Source organism: Ictidomys tridecemlineatus, chromosome 6 (genome assembly GCF_052094955.1).
Source record: "Ictidomys tridecemlineatus isolate mIctTri1 chromosome 6, mIctTri1.hap1, whole genome shotgun sequence".
Lineage (NCBI taxonomy): Eukaryota > Metazoa > Chordata > Mammalia > Rodentia > Sciuridae > Ictidomys > Ictidomys tridecemlineatus.
In genome coordinates this window covers 92,825,251-92,847,095 of record NC_135482.1, presented here as the reverse complement: position 1 = coordinate 92,847,095, position 21,845 = coordinate 92,825,251, and positions in this window count along the sequence as shown.

The window sequence follows — 21,845 nt, the reverse complement described above, 5'->3', positions numbered from 1 at the left end:
TTTCCCTGAGAGATTAAGGAGAGAGGAAGAGAAAGAAACATGTCCATTTTAAAAATAAATCAAAGTGGCAGAGCAGCAAGGGCTACATTCAAAGCATAAAGTGGACCCCTCTTAATCACCAAAAAGAGAGAGTGAGCAGGGACGGTTAGAAGGTGACAAGCCACCACTCAACCTCCACTTTTGACTTGGCCTTTCTTCTAAACTTCATTGAGGTTTCAAGGGATCGTGGGAAGAGACAACAGGCAGCACTTTTTCTAGAAAAGGAACTACATTTGTAATTGTTAGAAAGACATAGAACAAGTAAAAGAACATCAAATCCCCATTCAAATTGCAAGTTACAATTTTGCTATCATGTTGACATTCATGTAATGAAGGAAGGAATTGAGGACATCGTAGCAATTGCACACTTTCCTTCAAGTTAGCAAATAAACAAGAAGGAAAATCATGAACACTTTGGTTGTGTCACCGTAGGGAAGAGAACCACATTGGGACATTTGAGGAAGTTGTGCCACCCCAAATACTTCAGCCATGGTGCCATGTTTCACACTCCTCATCCTACTAACCCTTATTATCCAAGGAACAACGTATTCTGATGAAATAATATATATAAACATGTCTGATGTCAACTATGTGGCATTCATCCATCAATTATTTAGCCATTCAGTGTTTGTTGCCTACCATGATCCAGGCACAGACCTGGCTTCCAACAGGGGGAGCAATTACTTAGATGACAAATTAACTGGATCAAGAGGCTTTCAACTTCAAAGACATTGCTGTTTGGGATCAGACAAGTCTTTGTTGTTGGGGGATTTCCCTGTGTACCCTTCACCCACTGGATGACAGTAGCACTCCCCACCATTTGTGAACCCTGAACATGTCTCCAGACATTGTCAAATGTTCCCTTATGGTGCAAAAATGCCCTAGCTGAGAACCACTAAATTACGTGATGACAAAGCTTTACTTTAAAGTGAGCTGGTTTTATATATCTGGGAGAGAAATGAGCAGCAAAAGTCACTCATTTTCAATCTAAGGTGAAGGGGACCAAAGAATGTGTCAGCAACGAAACCTTCTCATACTTCTATAATGAACTTCCCGGTTTGGGGCTACTCATCATCCATTACTTTAGTTTTGGTACCAACTTTTCATAAATCTGGACTCTACTGGTTTAGAGGTTTTAGTGAGTAAAGATGGAGGTATGGTCCCACCATGACACACAATACAGTGTCCTGAATTGGAATTTAAAAACACGATCCTTTTTTGAGTTCCTCTGGGGGAAAAAAAAATGGGTAAGAAAAGGATTCTAGTGTTGGTTAGAGTAATCTAGCTTGGCTATCGATAAAGAAATAGCACTGCTGCATAGCTGGAGCTGAAGCCTAGAGGGAATTCAGGGGAGTCCCTTGGGTCACCATATACTAGGAACAGTAATGGAAGTGCTGAAACCTCACCCAGGCAGCTCTGCTGGGGAGTCTGGCTCCTGACCGCAATGAGCAAAGAACCCCAAGCAGCTGAGACGACCGTCCAAAGCAAGGGAAGGTGGAAAGAAAGTGGAAAAGAGAAGTCGTAAGTATCATCTACAGCCAAGTGACCATGGGACAGTGGACTTCATTGGCTTCTATGTTTCTTGCCTTGCTGTAACATAAATATGGTGAATTGAAATTTTTAGAGTTCCATTATGTACTATGCCAAATGTAAACCTGTTTCTTTCCCAAAAGAGTAGAGTTAACTTAGATTCAAACAATGATCCATTGGTGGTTAAAAAAAAAAAAAAAAAAGGCGTGCCAAATTTAAGGGTATTCTATCTTACTTGGGAAATCTTTATCATCCTTTACCTCTTCCATCTCCTCCCCTTCCTCAGGCGGTTTATGTACTAACATGGTATTAAGTAAGGGGCTCAGTGAATTATTCTTTTGACCTTTTGGTCTCCACTAAGATGTGGTTTGTCTCATCCAGCTGTCAGGAATTACAATGCACAGTTATCTGCTGTTGATGTCTGCAGCACCGCCATGACCTAAGGTTAAGATTCCCACGTGCTCTGTGTATTAATTAGGGTAACGCCATCCACGGTGATAAGTGAACTCTGTGTGTTCAATGGATTTATGCAATGCAGTGTGGGCATTCTTCTTGGTAAGTGGCTTCCTTCCATATGGATATCTAGGAACTCAATGTCCTTTCATCTGCGGCTTCACCATACACTAAGGCAGAAGTTCCCAAACTGAGGGCCAAAAACTTTAATAGCAGTGATTTGATCAGTGTCCAACAGACAGCTGTGTTTCCCTGAGAAAGTTAAAAGTATCCCAAAGAGCCCTTTTGGTTCATTGTAATATGTTCCGCTATTATTGTTTTCTATGAATATTTGATGGATTCTTAGATACCCTCTGTGAATTCACTGTGGTTGCCAAATTGTATGTAGGAACCATGACCATTGGCCTTGAAATCTTTTCTTTCAGCCACAGAGAAGGCAAAGAGTATGGAAAGAGCAAACACACCTGCTTCTTAATCAATTCCACTCACCTTCTTAATCAATTCCACTCACCTTCCATCGGTAAGAACTGAACATATTGTCACACCTGGGATGTCACCTCTCAATACAGAAGAGAACAAGAGAACACATCTTGGGTAAGCAGCTAGCTGTTTCTGGCACATTGGGCAACCTCTCCATCCTGACTTAGATCCTACTTGGGCTTTTGGTTCATCTTCATACCCTTCTGAACCCTGGTATAGTGGCAGGAGGGGGCTTAAAGTTACTCTGGCCTAGTGATCATCAATCAGTAAGTCTGCCTTAAGTGTCATCTCCCTAAACACCTCCCCTAGCCATTTTAAACCCCTGGTGCCATGGGGGACACAGGGCTCTTTTTCAAGACTTGCAAGTTCATGAGCTACACTGGGGGAGGTTTAACTATCATCTTCTCTGCTCCCATAATTCTAGACCTACTTGGCATTTCTATTACTAAACATTTCCACACCCTGCCCCACCCATCTGTAGGTGACTCTTCCCCTAGAGGATGGTTGGTGCTGGGCTTTCTCACCGATCCTCTGTGCATCTCTTACCAGTTTTTTAGACTTTTTTTTTTTTTTTTTTTACTTCTGTGGATAAGAACAAATTCAATATTAGCATACCTTCTTATTCCAATTTATGGTTCTTCAACATACTGTATACCATCTTATCTCAGTCTGTCTTTCCATTTTTCAAACCAAGCTTTTGAATATTTTAAAACATTTTTTTTCTCTCAATTGTATGGATCGTACATTTTAGTGCCTGTTGAAGACTAGTGTCTCTATAATACAAGACCTCAAAAAGCCACGAATCAGCCAGGCGTGGTGGCACACCCTTGTTATTCCGATGACTCAAGAGACTGAGGCAGGAAGATAGCAAGTTCTAGGCCAGCCTCAGCAAGTTAGCAAGACCCTAAACAACTTAGATCTTCAAAACAAAAAATAAATACTCTGGGTTCAATCCCTAGTATCTCTGTGCCCCTCTGCAAAAAGCCACACATCTTAATCTTTTATTTTCCAATATTTTAGTATTCTTCTTTGAGTTAATACCTTAGCCTCTTGGAAGGAATCTAATAATGGAAGTTTCTAAGTTAAACAAGAAATTTTCAGAAGAAAAATGCATTAGGTAATATTTTAGACTACTATCTAAGTAGTCTTATGTATATTTACTTCTGTAATTAATTTTTCCTTTTCTGTTCTTTTTTCCCCCTTATTGTGTATATAGTTGTATTGGTAATTAAATAAACCATTTGGTGTATTGCTACAGAACCAAAGAAAGGATGAACACTCCTCAGAAATCCTGGGCTTGGGCTTTTTGCCTGTCCAACATATTGCTCTGTTAAATGCTCACAGCTCTTCTTCCAATTTTTGTTTGTAACAGGGATTGAACCCAGGGGTGCTTAACCACTGAGCCACATCCCCAGCCCTTTTTATTTTTATTTAGAGACAGGGACTTGCTATGTTTGCTTAGGGCCTGGCTTTGAATTTGACATTCTCCTGCTTCAGCCTCCCAAACCTCTGGTATTACAGGTGTGTGCTACTATGCCCAGGTTCTTTTAGGTTTTAAGAAAGAATTTAAGCCTTGATGATATTGGAATAACAACGAATAAATACAAGGTGCTTGATAAATATTTGATGAATCTGGCTGGTCTTGATTTAATGAAGACAACAAGAAGAAAAATCTTGGACACTTATTTCTTGGAAAATGGCTAGAAATGAACCTTTAGAGGCAATCCAGGGCCAAAACTCCAGATTTCTTTCTTGGAAAAGTTTATGTTTCAGTCTAGTTGTGTAAACTAGATGAATATCTCCTGGATATGAAGAATTGAGTTAGAAACTGTGCATATCAATCTTCCCCACAATTGTAATCTGAGAAGGAAGTCTGGTGTGCGGCCAAGAGCGTTTGAACATTCCGTCTGTTGAGCAACATGCTGTCTGCTAGCTCTTTCAACTTTAAGATGAGTGATAAGAAACAAGAACCAGATGACAGGAGTCTGAAAAATACTGCAGAATGACAGAGAGGGGGCATCATACTGCAATCTCTAATTCCTAAACATTTCCAATCTTAGGGATCAAAACAAAGTTTAGAAGACGTTTAGGCATCTTCCATAGCATATGAGAAAACATGGCCTCTATTCACTATGAAAGACCATTTATAAAGAGAAACAGATTGTGTACAATTAGAAAAATGAGAAATCATACCCCAATGATGCAAATGTATGAATTGCCCAGATCATTGTAATGTTATGTGTAGGAAATAATAATAAATATAATAATAAAGAGAAAAGGATTAAAAAGAAAATGCATGAAATGAAAAGGGAGATGGGGATAGGACAAGAAGAAAGTTGATACAAAACAAAGAGTTTAACAGTAGAATTAACATCGCTAAGAAGAGAAATTGACATGTTGAAAATGAAGTAATTTGAAGGACAGATTGTTGAAATCTTCCAAAAAGTAGGAGGGTAAGACTTTTTAAAAATGAAAAAAAAAAAAAAAGAGAGATACCAAAGATTATAATTAAATGTAAGAATAATGTGTTCCTGGAGATGAAATGAACTAATTAGAATAGAAGCACCTCTCAAAACCCTATAAAGAAAATTTTCCCAAGCTGAAGAAACAGATCTAAGGGCTTCTCCCTGAGGGATGTGATGGGAGGTGCACACGTCACCTATGTGGTAGTCTTGGCAAAAAACATTCAACTTGCATCAAGTCAGGAGGACAAAAGTGGGCTGGGTCAGCTCATGGGTATGTGACAAGCTTTGAAGGGATCTGTGCTCAATTTGATGTCTGCTGTGACCATCTTGAAATTCTTAAATTTTTAGCAAAGTGGCTTTTCATTTTGCAGTAGGTCTTGCGATTTATGCAGATGTTCTGGAATCTGGCAAATCCAGATCGTAGGACATTCTACAGGACAACAGGTCTATATTCTTTTAAAATATCATTATTTAATGGGTACTCCTCCCCATAAAACACACACACACACACACACACACACACACACACACACACACACTGCACTCTCTAGGTTAAAGGCAACTAAAGAGAAACAATGTGATATTTAATTAAACACTGAGTAGGGTGTGTATAGAGTGTGATATGAAGGAGAATTTTTTTTTTCTGGGGAATATTTGAAGACATTATTTATTTATTTTGGTACTGGGGATTGAACTTGGGGTTGCTTTACTACTGAGCTATATCCCCACCCCTTTTCATTTTTTGAGACAGGACCTTGCTAAGTTGCTGAGGCTGGCCTTGAACTTGGCTCTTCCTGCCTTAGCCTCCCGAGTCTCTGGGATTATGCAACTGCACCAGTATGCTCAGTTATTTGAATACTTTTAAACAAATAAGGACATTGTACAAGATGGTATTTATTATATATTTAAAAGCTTTAAATATATATAGTATTTTTGGGAGGTGCAGAAGAATGTCCTGGTCTTCATGGAAGACACATGCTCTTGTGAAGTGGTAATGATTTCTGCAGTTTTCAAATGGTTTGGTAAAAGTAAATGTATGCATTGCTGGACAGAAGGAAAATAAATGTGGAAAAAAAAACAATAAAAAACACTAATCCTTTCAACAATTATTTTTAACTTTAAGAGGATAGTTTTTATTTTCCATCAAGAGATATTTTTATTGACATATAATAATTTCATTTCTTAGCTATTGTGAATACAATAACTACTACAGTAAACATGGGAGTGCACTTATCTCTTTTTTTTAAAGAGAGAGAGAGAGAGAACTTTTTAATATTTATTTTTCAGATTTTGGTGGACACAACATCTTTATTTAATTTTATGTGGTGCTGAGGATTGAACCCAGTGCCCTGCGAATGCCAGGCGAGCGCGTTACCACCTGAGTCACATCCCCAGCCCGTACTTATCTCTTTAATCAACTGATTTCATTTCCTTTGGATATTTATCTAGTATTGGGATTGCTGGATCATACGGCAGTTCTATTTTTAGGTTTTTGAGAACCCTCCACACTGTTTTAGGGGGGAGCTTTTAATGGATAGTAGCTCGTTGGCTTCCCAGGTTACTTTCCTCTGGTCCAGAATCTCCCTTTCCAAGTTACCATGGCTACCTAAGTTCTCAGCACCTCTTCCTGTGCCCCTCAGCAGCCAGCATATCCGTTCCCTTACCCCAGCTCTTGCAAGCCTACCAGTTCACCTGCTGCTTTTGAAAGTCCTCTCTCAACAAAGGTGGGCCTCTTCTTAGGGATAGTGGAGTTTATTCTACAAAGAAAATAGTAGGTTTGGAATTGGCACCTACACAAAGAAGAAGAGAAACACTGTGAACGTTCCAGAGGACAGGAGGTGGAGGAATGTGGATTACCTGCAGAACACTACCCATCAGATTGACTTTGACCACTCTGCACTGTGAAATGCCAGGAGATGTTGGAATACCATCTGTAGACTTTCTGGGGGGAAAAGGGTGTGCATGTGAAATTTTATATTCATTTAATTTTAGTTTCTATGTGAAGGCAAAGTTTCAAAGCCACCAAAAATACACCCAAGAATTTCTAAGAATCATTTGTAAAAGAATTACTTTGGTACACATCAACTGACAAGTCCAAAGTAGACCTGAGGAGCAGGGAATCATGTAAAAATGTAAAGGGGAATCTTTCATGCAGTTTAGAAATTCTGGACTCCAAATTCAGGAATCAAGTTGGTTTCACATTCTCTGGTGGCTTATGCAGCTAGGAAGAGCTTGCTCTCCTCCGTGCTTCTATTAGCAGGCTATATTTTTCTTCTGCTTTCATTTTGTCTGCTGATACAAAGTGTATTTCTTCACCACAGACTCAGATTAACTCCTGGCTTTGGTTGATGATCAGGTAAAACACTTAAACAGGTACTTTATATCACTATCAAGTTACTGGGTTGGAACACTCTGTCAATAAGAATTACATAACAGAATCAAAGTTACATAAAAACCATAAGGGCCATTTTTATTGCCAAATAAATTGAGCAATGATTTGGTACAATCCTGACAACTCCTATCGAATCATGAGTCATGTTTTTAAAAACTGGATCTAGGAAAAACAGATGACTCAGGAATGCTATACAGTTGGCCCTTCATATTTGTGGGTTGCACATCTAGGGTTTCGATCAACTTCAAATCAAAAAAATGGGAAAAACAAAAATTGTATTCCTACTGAACATGTATACTTTGTCTTTATTCCCTGAACAACATAGTATAACAAGTATATACATAATATTTACATTGTATTAGGTATTATAAGCAATCTAGAGATAAAGTATACAGGAGAATGTGTATAGGGGATAAATAAATACCATGCCATTTTATAGAAGGGACTCGAGCATCTGCAGATTTTTGTTTTGGGGGCAATTCAGAACTAATCCCCTGTGAGTACCAAGCAAAGGCTGTTTTAATAGTCATGAATCCCGTCTCCCTAGTGCCTGCCTTCTGTGGTATTATCCTTGATACTAAGGGAGCACGGGATATTTGGCTGAACTAAAGATTCATGTTTGGACGTGTCTGGTGAATGCATGAGTCCACATGTATCCATCCAAGTTGATTTATACTGAAGAAGGACATGGGAAGTAGGCTCATGTATGAGCACTGAGGAGAAAGCAAAATGGGTGCGAGACGGAGGAAAGAATGGGAAGAAAAGCATGATGTTTCCCATAAGATGCCTGCCCAGTGACTTGGTTTGAGTTCCTGAAAGAGAGGAGGGGATTTGGGCAGAGGGAGAAAGGGCAGATTTCAAGAAGGGGTTTTTCGACCTGGGAACATTAGAGCATTGTTCTGACATCAGATGACAGCAGGGCTTGTGAAGCAGGGGAGAGAGCCATCCCTTCCATGTCGTTATAGCTCCCACTCAGCCACAACCGCAGGGAGGGCCACATGGCTTTGATACAGTAAAGATAAGATGTGTGCATACAGTAAAACCCCATCATATGCTACGAGTCCAAAATGTAAATAGTCTAAGAGGAAGGGCACATTTTCACAAGGTCAATGAAATAAAAATAGTGGCTGAAGCGAGGATAGGAGCCAATGATGGGTATCATTACCAATCTGTTTTACTGTGTGAAAGAAAGAATAGCGAGAGCATAGTACATCAGATGTCTCTGCATTATGTCTCTGTATTATGGGGTCTGGGTGACTTTTTTTTCCCTCACATCAATATTTTTCAAAAATTTTATGACCATAATATGATAGTTTCTCATTTAAAATTTTCACCTTTAATTTTAGAATATCTGTAGGAAATTTCGTTTTACATATCAAAACCAAAATATTTGAAAGTGTTCTGATCGAATAAATCCTTATAATAGACTTGATTAGACTATAACTAGAAAAAAGGGGTTTTCAATAGGTGATTGTACAGTTTGAAACAAAAAAAAATCCATTTCAAAGCCAGCCTTTTCACTTTGAATAAATAGTTTGGTTACAACATATTTTTGTAGTTGTATTTTTTTTTTTCTTCCTGCAAAGCTTCTCCGTGATCAAAAACAGCAGTTGGGTAGTTGGATCATCTAGGAAGCATTTTGAAAATACTCACGGTTGCTTACAGCCCAATGATCATGCATTTTGATCCGATCACATCTGGATTGGGGTTTTTAAATCCTTCCTTAAAAAAAAAAAAAAGGCGGGGGGGGGGCATTTCCTCAGTCTGCATTGTGGAGAGCATTTTTTTTTTTAATCTTATCTTGGGAAAGCTTGACATTCATCTAGTTTCATCCCTCCTGGATGAACCCTGTGCGGGTCTGTTCTCTTCTCCTTAAAAATCCTTGAAAATCAGGATAGTGTTAAATGAATGCTGTCTTCCCCTAGAGCGGCCCAGAACAGTGGAGGCTCTGAGGTGTATGCGGTTGGCTTTCAGCTCAGCGGGATCAGTCTACACCGGCTCCTCCAGGGGGATGACTTTAAGCACCCCACCCTCCAATAAAGAGGCTCACTGGGCCTTTTCACAGAGACATGAAGCCAAATCAAAGCAGCAGAGTTGCCCTCTGACCTCCAGGGCCCTCCCACTCCTCCTCCATCACTTGTTTTATTAGCTTCCCCCATGGAAGTCCTGGTTTTGCCTTTGAATTCTCTGTACTGTCCACACAAAGCCCTTTATTGACACTAGGATTTAATGGCCTAGGAGAGATTTTATTTTTATTTCCCTATTTGCACCCCACCCCCACCCCCTTCATTTTGATCAGTGAAAAATGGTGGTTAAGATTCGTGGTTTCTGGGACGGAATCATGTGGTTTCAAATCTTCACTTTGTCGCTCCCTGAGTAAGTAAGGACGTGTGTTGCTGCCTTTGTTCCTGACCTGGATCACGGTGCCATTTCCTAGGTGTTATATAAGTGCTGTGAGTGAACAGAATTAAGGAGGTGTGAACAGTGTGTGTGTGTGCACTGTTGCACAAGAGCTGACTTGACCTGGTTTTTGAAGTCACAGCTAAAAACTCTCAGTTCCTTTTTTGGGGGCGGTTGGCTAAGCCCTGCCCTGAAGCTGCTTCCCTTGCCAGGTTCAGGTTCTGGTTATAAACTTGAGTTACCAGATCCAACAGGCAACGGCCAGAGCCCTCATTCAAAGCCTCCACCCCAGGAAACCGCAAAACCAAGCTACCCACCCTGCCTCCCCACCCTGTATAAATTCCCCCTACAGCTCCAGCTTGCTGTTATTCTGTCCCCTGAAGCATGCCCCCATGTGGCTTTGCATAGCAGCCTCCTCTGGTTTGGAGCTGTAAGAAAAAAAAAGTCTATCTTTTGTCTCTTCAGATACCATGGTGTTGTGTCTGGCCATCTGAAGAACCTATGATCATAACAAATATTATATAATTTTGAAATATATGATATGTGCTAAATAAATGTTACCCCCCCACACACACCTTTTTAAAGGGCTTTCCATTTCTGATTTCTACAAAATGTTGTGCACATAAAAGCTTGCAAGACTCTTTCTGAGGGTAAATCATACTTTTTGCTGAGATCGTACTTTGCAGGAGTTCTTTATATTGACGATCATATTAGGAAAACATCTTTTCAGTTTTAATTTTGGTGACTTCATTGTATTTCAGATTGCAAACAAATGTAACAAAGGAAAATACAGTTTATAAATCTAACAGTTAATTTTTCTAAATTTAAAATTCTTAAGGCATTTTTTTTTTCTTTTTGTGATACCGGGGATGAAACCCAGGGGCATTCTACCTCTCAGCTACATTCCCATTCCCTTATTTTTTTATTTCAAGACAGGATCTAAGTTGCCAAAGCTGGCCTTTGAGTTTGAGACCCTCCTGCCTCAGCCTCCCAGGTAGTTGGTATTACAGGTGTACAATGCTCAGCTTTCAAGTATGGAAAGTTTTAATCCTAAACGAGTGGAATAAAAACCACATATACCCATCACTAGTTTCAATAATTTGGCCAATATTCATCTATACTTCATATCTTCTTCCTTCTAAATGATACAGACTCTTTTTTGAAATTAAAATAACAATTACCATTATGATATGTAAAAAAATTGATACTTAAAATCAGCAAATTACAGAGACGCAGCTACATCAATGTTTACAACTCAATTCACAATACTTAAATTATGGAACCAACATAGATGACCTTCAACAGATGAATGGATAAGAAAATGAACACACACACACACACACACACACACACACACACATACACACGAGGGAATATTACTCAGCCTTAAAGAAGAATGAAATTGTGGCAAATGCCAGTAAATGGATGGAGCTGGAGAATACCATGCTAAGTGAAATAAGCCAATCCCCTAAATCCAAAGTCTGAATGTTTTCTCTGATATGCAAATGCTAATTCACAATAAGAGGAATGTGCATATATAACTATATCACCGGTGGGATTCTACATCATGTACAACCAGAAGAATGAGAAATTATACTTCATCTATGTATGATGTATCAAAGTGCATTCTTCTGTCATGTATAACTAATTAGAACAAATGAAAAAAGATAATTTCTTAATATCAATTTCCAAATTTCTCCAATTATCTCATAGATTTTTTTTACCTGATCCAAATTGTCTATATGAAATATTTCATTAACGTGTTATGTAATTTTAACCTATCAATTCTTATATTCTTTTTTTCCCCCTTATTATTTCTTGGAAACACCATTTATTTATTTGTTTAAATAAAGCTAAGGTATGGGATACAAAAAAACTGCATATATTTATACCATTCCACTTGATATGCTTTTAAATACATGCATAAACATGAAACCACAATCAAGATAAAAATCTATTACCTTAACTTTCCCTTAGAAATCCTTCCCTCTCACTGCATCACACTTCCCACTCTGGATTACTAATTGGCTTTCTTTCCCTGAGATTACTTTGCACTTTCTAGAATTTTATGTAAATAGAATAATACATTATGTTTTTTGTTTTGCTTATTTGTTTTTACAGTGCTAGGGCCTTGTGCATGCTAGGTAAGCATTCTACCACTGAGCTCTACTCCCAAACCCCCATTATCTATTCTTAACTAGATGTGGAGACCCGTGCCTGTAATCTCAGAAACTCAGGAAGCTGAGGCAGGAGGATAGCAAGTTCAAGCCCAGCATGGGGGATATATCAAGTCCCTGTCACAAAATAAAATGAAAGAAGGATTGAAGATATAGCTCAATGGTAGAATGCCCCTGGTTTCAATCTTCAGTACTAGGGGAAAATTTTTCCTCCATATGTGTTCTTTTCATCTGGTCACTTTCATTAAGCATATTTACTTTAAATTCCTCCATGTTGTTTTTTTTATTGCTGATTAATATCCCATTGGATCAATTTACCACAATTTATCTATTTATCTACAGTAGAACTGTTTCTAGTTTTTGGCTCTCACCAATAGAGTTCCTATGAACATTTGTATAATCTTCATATGGACATTTGCTCTCATTTTTCTTAGAAAAACACCTGGGAGTGAATTTTCAGAGTTATATCATAAATATATTAATTTTTTTTTATGAACCTGCCAATCTAATTTTCAAAGTATTGCAACTTTGTAAGGGAAAATCCCCCAGCAGGGTATGAGTGTTAGTTACTGCATATTCTTGTCAACACTTATTATGATCAGTCTCTAATTTTAGCCATTTTAATGGGTTTATAGTGATATCTCATTGTTTTGTTTCCCTTGTAACATATGATGTGAAGCAGCTTTTATTTATTAGTTGCTCAAGACAACACAATGATCTTGGCATATCATACATTTGATTCAAATGGGGTATGAATTCTCATTTTTCCACGTGTACAGATTGCAGGATCACATTGTTTATACATCCATGTGTATACATACAGCAATCCTAGTGTCAGTTGTATTCTGCTGCCCTCCCCTCCCCTCCCCTCCCTTCCCCTCCCATCACTATTCTCTACCCATTCTACTGTGACACTTATTTCTCTTTCTCTCTCTCTTTTTTTTTCTTCCCTTCCCCCTCACACCATCGTATATGTATTTTGTGAACCCATGAGGGTCTCCTTCCATCTTCCGTGCAATTCCCTTTCTCCCTCCCATTCCCTCCCACCTCTTTTCCTTGTTTCGTGGTAATCTTCTTCTCATGCTCTTCCGCTCTATCCCATTTTGAGTCACCCCCCCTTATATCAGAGAAGACATTCGGCATTTGTTTTTTAGGGATTGGCTAACTTCACTTAGCATAATCTGCTCTAGTGCCATCCATTTCCCTGCAAATGCCATGATTTTGTTATTTTTTAGTGCTGAGTAATATTCCATTGTGTATAAATGCAACATTTTTTTTTTTTATCCATTCATCTGTTGAAGGGCACCTAGGTTGGTTCCACAATCTAGCTATTGTGAATTGTGCTGCTATGAACATTGATATAGCTGTGTCCCTGTAGTATGCTCTTTTTAAGAAGGGGAATAGCTGGGTCAAATGGTGGTTCCATTCCCAGCTTTCCAAGGAATCTCCATACTGCCCTCCAAATTGGCTGCACCAATTTGCAGTCCCACCAGCAATGTACAAGTGTACCTTTTCCCCCACATCCTCACCAGCACTTTTTATTGTTTGACTTCATAACATTCTTACTGGAGTGAGATGATATCTTAGAGTGGTTTTAATTTGCATTTCTCTGATTGCTAGAAATGGTGAGCATCATACTTGTTGATTGATTGTATATCCTCCTCTGTGAAGTGTCTGTTTAGATCTTTGGCCCATTTGTTGATTGGGTTATTAGTTTTTTTGTTGTTTAACTTTTTGAGTTCTTTGTATACTTTGGAGATTATCTGAAGTGTAAGGGGTAAAATTTTGTTCCCAGGATGTAGGTTCCCTATTTACCTCACTTATTATTTTTCTTGCTGAGAAAAAATCTTTTTAGTTTGAATATGTCCCATTTGTTGATTCTTGATTTTAACTCTTGTGCTATATAGGTGTACTATTAAGGAATTTGGAGCCCGACCCCACAAGATGGATATTAGGGCCAACTTTTTCTTCTATTAGATGCAGAGTCTCTGGTTTGATTCCTAGCTCCTTGATCCATTTTGAGTTAACTTTTGTGCATGGTGAGAGAAAGGGATTCAATTTCATTTTGTTGCATATGGATTTCCAGTTCTCCCAGCACCATTTGTTGAAGATGCTATTCTTTCTCCATTGCATGCTTTTAGCACCTTTGTCTAATATAAGGTAGTTGTAATTTTGTGGATTAGTCTCTGTGTCCTCTATTCTGTACCATTAGTCTACCTGCCTGTTTTGGTACCAGTACTATGCTGTTTTTGTTACTATTGCTCTGTAGTATAGTTTAAAATCTGTTATCCCTATATCTCCTGTTTCACTCTTCCTGCTTAGAATTGTGTGAAACATCTTTTTATTTACTTATTTGCCATCTGTGTATCTTCTTCAATGAGTATCTATTAAAGTCTTTGGCCCAATTTTTAATTGGGTTGTTTCCTTATATTGAGTTTTAAGAGTTCTTTATTAATATTTTGATAATCATTTATTAGTATTGTTTTTTACCAATGTTTTCTCCTAACTGTGGATAATTTCTTTTACTCTTTTGTATTTTTTTTAATGGCACAGATGCTTTGATTTCAATGGAGTCCACTTCATCAATTATTATTATTATTTTTTTAATGGACTGATGTGTCCAAAAGTCATTGGATACATTTGGTGATGTGTCTCAAAAGTCATTGTCATGTCCAAAATTTCTTTGTTTCTCCTTATTCTTTTCTAGAAATTTTATATGTTTGCATTTTACATTTAGAATCCTAATCAATTTTGAGTTAATTTTTGTAAAGGGTGTAAGGTCTATGTCTTATTATTTTCTTTGTGTGTCAGTTTTCCATAACTGTGACAAAATACATGATAAAAACAATTCAATGAAGAAAAAAATTATTTTGTCTTACGATTTGAGATGTTTCAGTCCGTAGTTGTCTGGATTTGTTCCTTTGAGGTTGAAGCAAGACAGAATATCATGACATAAAGGCTAGGCAGAGGAAAGATGCTCACCTCATGGCAAGCAGAAAGCAGAGGGAGAAAAAGACTGAGCAAGGGGCCCAGGATATACCCTTCCAGAGCATGTCCTCAGCCACCTACTTCCTCCACCTAGACTCCCAGCTCCTACAGTTTCATTGACCGCCCAATAACGTCATAAAAATTTTAATCCATCAGTGGATTCATCTGTTAATGAAATCAGAGCCCTTATGATTCAATTATTTCCCAAAGTCCCACCTCTGAGCACTGCTGCACTGGAGACCAAGTGTCCAACACATGAGCCTTTGGGAGACAGTCCAGATCCAAACCATAGAATGTGTGAATGTTCGGTTGTTCCTGCACCATTTTTTAAAAGTGCTGCCTTTGTGCCATTGTGTTGCTTTTGCTCCTCGTCAGTTGACTATATTTACGTTGGCCTATTACTGGACTCTCTATTCTGTTCCATTGATACATTTCTGTATTTTTTCCACCACCATTGTGCTTTCTTGATTATTGTAGTCTTACAGTAAGTCTTGAAATTGTATAGTGCAAGTGTCCCAACTTTATTTATTTATTTATTTAGAGTGGGTACTGGGGATTGAACTCAGGGATACTTGACCACTGAGCCACATCCCCAGGTTTATTCTGTATTTTACTTAGAGACAGGGTCTCTCTGAGTTGCTTAGCACCTTGCTTTTGTTGAGGCTGGCTTTGAACACCTGATCCTCCTGCCTGAGCCTCCCAAGGTGCTGGGATTACAGGCATGCACCACCATGCCTGGCCCAAATTTATTCTTGTTCAGTATCACAACACTTGTTATTTTTTTGTGTGGTGAGAGTGTAGTTTTTTAAAGAATAAAAGTACCCTTAAGGAAGTAAAGTACTATCATATGTTTTTGACTTAACCGTACTCTAACTATTGATGTTGAGTGTATTTTCGTATGCTTGTTGGCCATGGGTAGGTCTTATTTGGAGAAATATATATTCATGTTTTTTTTGGCCCATTTTCAAATTGGTGTCTTAGTTTGTTTGGGATACTATAACAAAATACCACAAGTAGAATGGCTTATAAACAACAGATGTTCATGTTTCACAGTTCTGGAGGCAGGGAGGTCCAAAATCACGTGTCAGAAAATTCAGTGCTTGGCGTGGTGGCCTGCTTACTGGTTGGTGCACAGTTGTCTTTTCACTATATCCTCTCATGGCAGATGGGAGAAAGTCTCTCAGGCTTCTTTTATAAGGGCACTCATCTCATTCAGGAGGCCTCTCTTAGGACTTGATCAGCTCCTAATACCATCACTTTTTGGGTTGGATTTCAACATATAAATGTTGGGGAGACACAAATATTCACACATAATATTACTGAGCTGAGGGCAGCCACCACAGTCCTCCGGTGCCGGTCTTGTGACTTCGCCAGAAACACAGAGTAGCAAGTGAACGTTTAAACAGTGGAAGGAGAGGGTTATGCACAACACGGGGTCTACACGGACCACCCAGAAGAGAGGACAGTGGGGTGCTCACAGTTTTTAAGGAAAATGGAGTCCTTTGTTCTTGCTTTGAATTTGACTGTATTTTGTCCATGCCCTGTCTCCCCTAAATTGGTCTATTATCCTTTGCATAGCCCCCAGCAACTTCCTCTGTGAGGACCTGAATATTCTGGTTGACAGGGTGGTTGTGACATCGTTGGTTGCAAGAGATAATGATGATACTTACCTGAAGGCTGTAGTGTCCCTTGAGCTATAGCTGGAGGGTCTTGATGTACCAGACTCCACTTTTCTGATACTTATCTATCTTAGTGAGGGTCTCAGGATGTTAAGTAATAATTTCCTCAAGGGATTATGGTCCTCCTGCAGCCTGGGGAAGGTTAGGCATTCCAGATCTCATTTCCTAATGTTTGCCTGTTGAGACAATTTTGCCTCCAGCTTCAGTTATAGGGCTCCTGGATTCTTCTTGGTACCTGGGCCTAATGTCTGTCCTTCATTGTCCTTCCCTTCAACCTGCCTGTTCATCGCTAACTAACCTAACAATACCAATTGGGTTTGCTTGTTTTGCTGTTGTTAAGTTACAGAAGTTCTTTTTATATGTAAGATACTAATCCCTTATCAGGTAAACAATTTGTAATGATTTTCTCACGTTTTGTAAGTTATCTTTTTCACTCTGTTGGTTATTTTGATGTGCAGAAGTTTTAAGGTTTGATGTAGTTCCAGTTGTTTATTTTTTGCTTTTGTTACTTGTGCTCTTAATGTTATATACAAAAACTAATTGCCAAATCCAATTTTATGACATTTCCCCCCCCAATGGTTTCTTTTAGGAATTTTATAGTTTTAGATATTTCACCTAGCTATTTAATCAACTTTATTATTTTTGCCTATGGTGTCAGGGTTCAACTTCATTCTTTGGCGTATTCCCAACAGCATTTGTTGAACGCACTGTTCCAAGGGTCTTGGAACCCTTGTAATCATTTGACCATGTAACTGAAGAGCTGATTTCTGAGCTCTCTAATCTGTTCCATTGGCGTTCTTCTGTCTCCATGCCAGTACCATGCTATTTTGATTACTGTAGATGTGTAACACGGTTTGAAATCAGGAAAAGACCTTTGTGATGGTTAATTGTGGGTGTCAACGTGACTGGATTAAGGAATACTTAGAGAATTGGTCATGCACAATTGGGGTGTGTCTGTGAGGGTGTTTCCAGAGAAGACTGATGTATGGGTCACTAAATGAAGTGTGGGGATGACCTGCCCTGAATGTATGCAGCCTCATCCAATAGGCTGGAGGCCCAGATGGAATTAAAAAAAAAAAAAAGTGGAGGAAGGGGGAACTAGTTCTCTTGCACTTGCTCTCCCATCATACGTGGTGTGTCACTCTGTGGCTGTTCTTACCCTTGAATATTATCAGACTTCAGGTTCTTCAGTCTTTGTGATAGATATAGATGGGGTGGGGCTTCTTGCTAGGTTGCTGTGGCTGGCTTCAAACTTGTGATCATCCAGCCTCAGGCCCCTGAATAGCTGAGGTTATAGGTGTGCAGCATGGAGACTGCTGTGGTTCTTCAGCCTTTGAATGCATCAGTGGTTTACAAGAGGAGTGTGGAAAGGTTTGGAGAGGCTAGATAAAGCCGAACTGTTGTAAATGTAGCTTCATAGATGATTCTGGTAGTGGCTTAGAACACCTTGTGCTGACAGAAATGTAGACAGAAATGTAAAAGGCCATACTGATGAGGTTTCTTTTTTCTTTTTTTTTAGATGTTGATGGACCTTTATTTTATTCATTTATTTGTATGTGGTGCTGAGAATTGAACCCAGTGCCTCACACATGCTAGGCAAGTGCTCTACCACTGAGCCACAACCCCAGCCCCCTGATGGGATTTCTGATGGAAATGAGAGCTCTCCTGGGATTTAGACTGTCCCACTGTGGTAAAGAATTGGGATGTATTTTGTCCATGCCCTGATACTTGGTGAGAGGCTGAACTTAAAAGTGATGGACTGGTTTACTTAGTGGAGAGAATTTCAAGGAGCAAAGCCTTCAGGCTGTGGCATGAGTATCATTGGCTGCTTTTAACCTAATTTACAGTGAGAATAAGTAGCAAAAAGGAGCAGAGTGGAAAATTAAAAATAAAAATTACAGAATGCTTTGAGTAATAGGAAACATTTGTTTTTGTTGGCTTTCTGCCACTTTAACAAATACCAGAGTTAATCGATTTGTAAAGAGAAAAGGTTTCTTTTGGATCATAGTTTTAGAGGGTTTAGCCCACGATTAATTGGCCCTTTTGTTTTGTGTGTGTCTGTGGCAAGAGAAGCACATCGTAGGGAAGCATTTGGTGAGCAAAACTGCTTACCTCATGACCAGGGAGCAAAAGAGAGGCAGAGGAGGGGACAGGGAGAGGCCTAAAGACCAGCCACTAGGCCCCACACCTTACGGTTGTCACCAAACTGGAGACCAAGCCTTTAAAGTACGTGTCTTTTGGGAGCATTCCAGATTCAAACTATGACGACATTTTAACAATGTTAAGTCTTCTAACCTACAGACATGGGCCATCTCGACATTTATTTGTGTCTTCTTTAATTTGTTTCATTGATGTTTTGCATTTTTCAATGTACAAGTCCTTTTCTTCCTTAGTTAGGTTTATTTCTAAAAAATTTATTCATTTGGTGATACTATATATATTTAGGATTGTTCTCTTAATTTTTTTTCAGGTGGCTTGTTGCTAATGTATAGAAATGCATCTGATTTTGGTGTAATGATTCTGTATTTTGCAGTTTCAGTGAATTTATTAGTACTAACAAGCTTTTGATGGAATTATTGGGGTGTTCTACATATACGATCATATCATCTATGAACTGAGATCATTATAATTCTCCTTTTCTGATTCAAATGTAATTTATTTGTTTTTTCTTGTCTAATTGCTCTTGCTAGGATTTCCAATATTATGTTGAAGAGAGGTGGCAAAAGTGTATACCCTGGCTTTGTTCTTGCTCTTAGAGGCAATACTTTCACTTTTTCTCTATTTAATATAGTATTATCTATGGGTTTTTATATGGTATCTTCATTATGTTGAAATATTTTCTTTTTATTGTTTGTTTGATAAATATTTCTATCATGAAGAGTGTCATATTTTTTAAACACTTTTCAGTGACTATTAAAATAATCATGTGATTTCAGTCCTTTATGATGTACAATGGTATTTTGCATGAACTGATTTTAACAAACTGAACCATCCTCACATCCTAGGGGTAAACCCACTTGGTCACAGCATATAATTCTTTTAATTATTGAATTCTTTTAATTAATTGAATTTGACTTGTTATTTATTTATTTTTTTAAGTGTTGGAAATCAAACCTAGGGCCTTGTCTATGCTAGGCAAGTGCTCTACAATTGACTATATCTCCATCCCAATTTGCTAACATTCAGTTCAAATTGTTTGCATTTATGTTTATCAGATATATTGGCCTTCAGTTTTCTTTTTGTCTTATATAGTGTCTTTTTTATTGTTTTAATATCAGAATAATTCTGGCTTTACGAAAATGTTTAACAGTGTTTTCTTTGATATTTTCTTCGATAAGTGTTTGAGAAGTCTTAGTGTTAATCATTTAAATGTTCAATAGAATTCAACAGTGAAGCCATCTGATCTGGGCTTTTGATTGTTGGGAGAGTTTTATGATCGACTCAATCTCATAGTTATAGATGGGTCTGTTCATGCTTTCTGTGTCTTTATGATTCAGTCTGAGTGGGTTGTATATTTCTAAGAATTTATCTTTTTCCTCTATGGTTTTCAGTTTTTTGATATATAAATGTTCATAGTAGTTCTTTTTATTTCTGTGTCATAAGTTGTAATGTCTCCTCATTTATAATTTTATTTGCATTTTCTCTTTTTCTTAGTCTAGAAGATGTTTACCAATTTGGCTGCTCTTTTAGAAAAACTGTCAGTTTCATTTATTTTTAAGATTGTTTAAAATTACTTCATTTATTCCTGCTCTAATCTTTATTATTTCCTTATGTCTGCTAATCTTGTATGGTTTGATCTTATTGTTCTAGTCTACAATGAAAAATGAGAAGGTTTGAGATCTTTATTTTCTAATTTATCTATAAACTTCCTTCTCACTGCTTTTGCAACATCCTATAAATTTGGTAGGTTGTCTTTTGTCTCAAAAATTATCTAATTTCCTTATTTTTTATTCAACTCATTGGTGTTCAACAGTGTGTTATTTAATTTTAACATATTTGTGCAATATTCAGTCTTTTGTGTGCTATTGTTTCTAATTAAATTTCATTGTGGTTGGAAAAAATAGTTGGTGCAATTTCAAATTTCTAAAATTTATTTAGACTTGTTTTGTGACCTAACAAATTATATATTCAGGAGAATGTATATTCTGCTACTATTGAGTGAATGTTCTATATTTGTCTGTTAGATTTATTTGTTTTACAGTGTTGTTCAAATCTGATGGTTTTTTTTTCGTTGTTGATTTTCTGTCTGGTTGGTTCCTTTTTTTGGAAAGCAGGGTATTAAAGCTTTCTTTTTACTACCACTATCTATGTCTACCTTTAGTTCTGTCAATGTTTGCTTTATATATTTAGGTGCTCTGATGTTGGATGCATAAATAATTTATGAGTGCAACTTCTTCCTGTTTAATCTACTCTTGTATTATTATATAATGTCCTCCTTTGTCTCTTTTGACACTTTTATCTGAAAGGATAACTACCTTGGCTTTCTTTTGTTTACTGTTTCTCCAAAATATATTTTTCTATCCCTTCACTTTTACCTCCTTGTGTCCTTAAATGTAAAAAGAGTCTTGCAGATAACGTAAAGTTGTATTTTGTTTTTATTTCATCCAGCTACTCTATGCCTTTTCATGGGTGAGTTAAAACATATTTAGAGTATTATTCATAGGGCAGGGTTGACTATTGACATTTTATTAATTATTTTCTGTCTGTGTTATAGCCTGTTCATCACTATTTTATCCTTTGCTGTCTTCCTTCTTGTTTCACTGATAATATCTTAATTCAGTACCTTACAAAAATTCTATGCTTTTATTTCTCTACCCCCCACTGTACATTATTGATGTCACAATTTATGTCTATTTATATGGTGAACCCATCAACATTTTCTTATGTTATTTTTAATACCTTTGTCATTTAACTTTAGGATAAGAATTAAAAGTATTTTAACTAACATTGTTATAGTAATGTGATGAATATGAGGACTGACCTTATATTTATCTTTATTGAGTTTTGTATTCTCTTATGTACTTAAGCAGCTGTTTAGTGTCTTCATTTCAAGTTGAAGAACTCCCTTAAGCATTTCTTCTAAGGCAAGTCTACTGATGATGAATTTCCTCAGCCTTTGTTTGTTTTATATCTCCTTCATTTTGATGAATAGTTTTATCATATAGAGTATTCGGGGTTATCTTTTAGCACATTGGTATATATCATTTACTCTCTCCTGGCCTTCAAGGTTTCTGCTAATAAA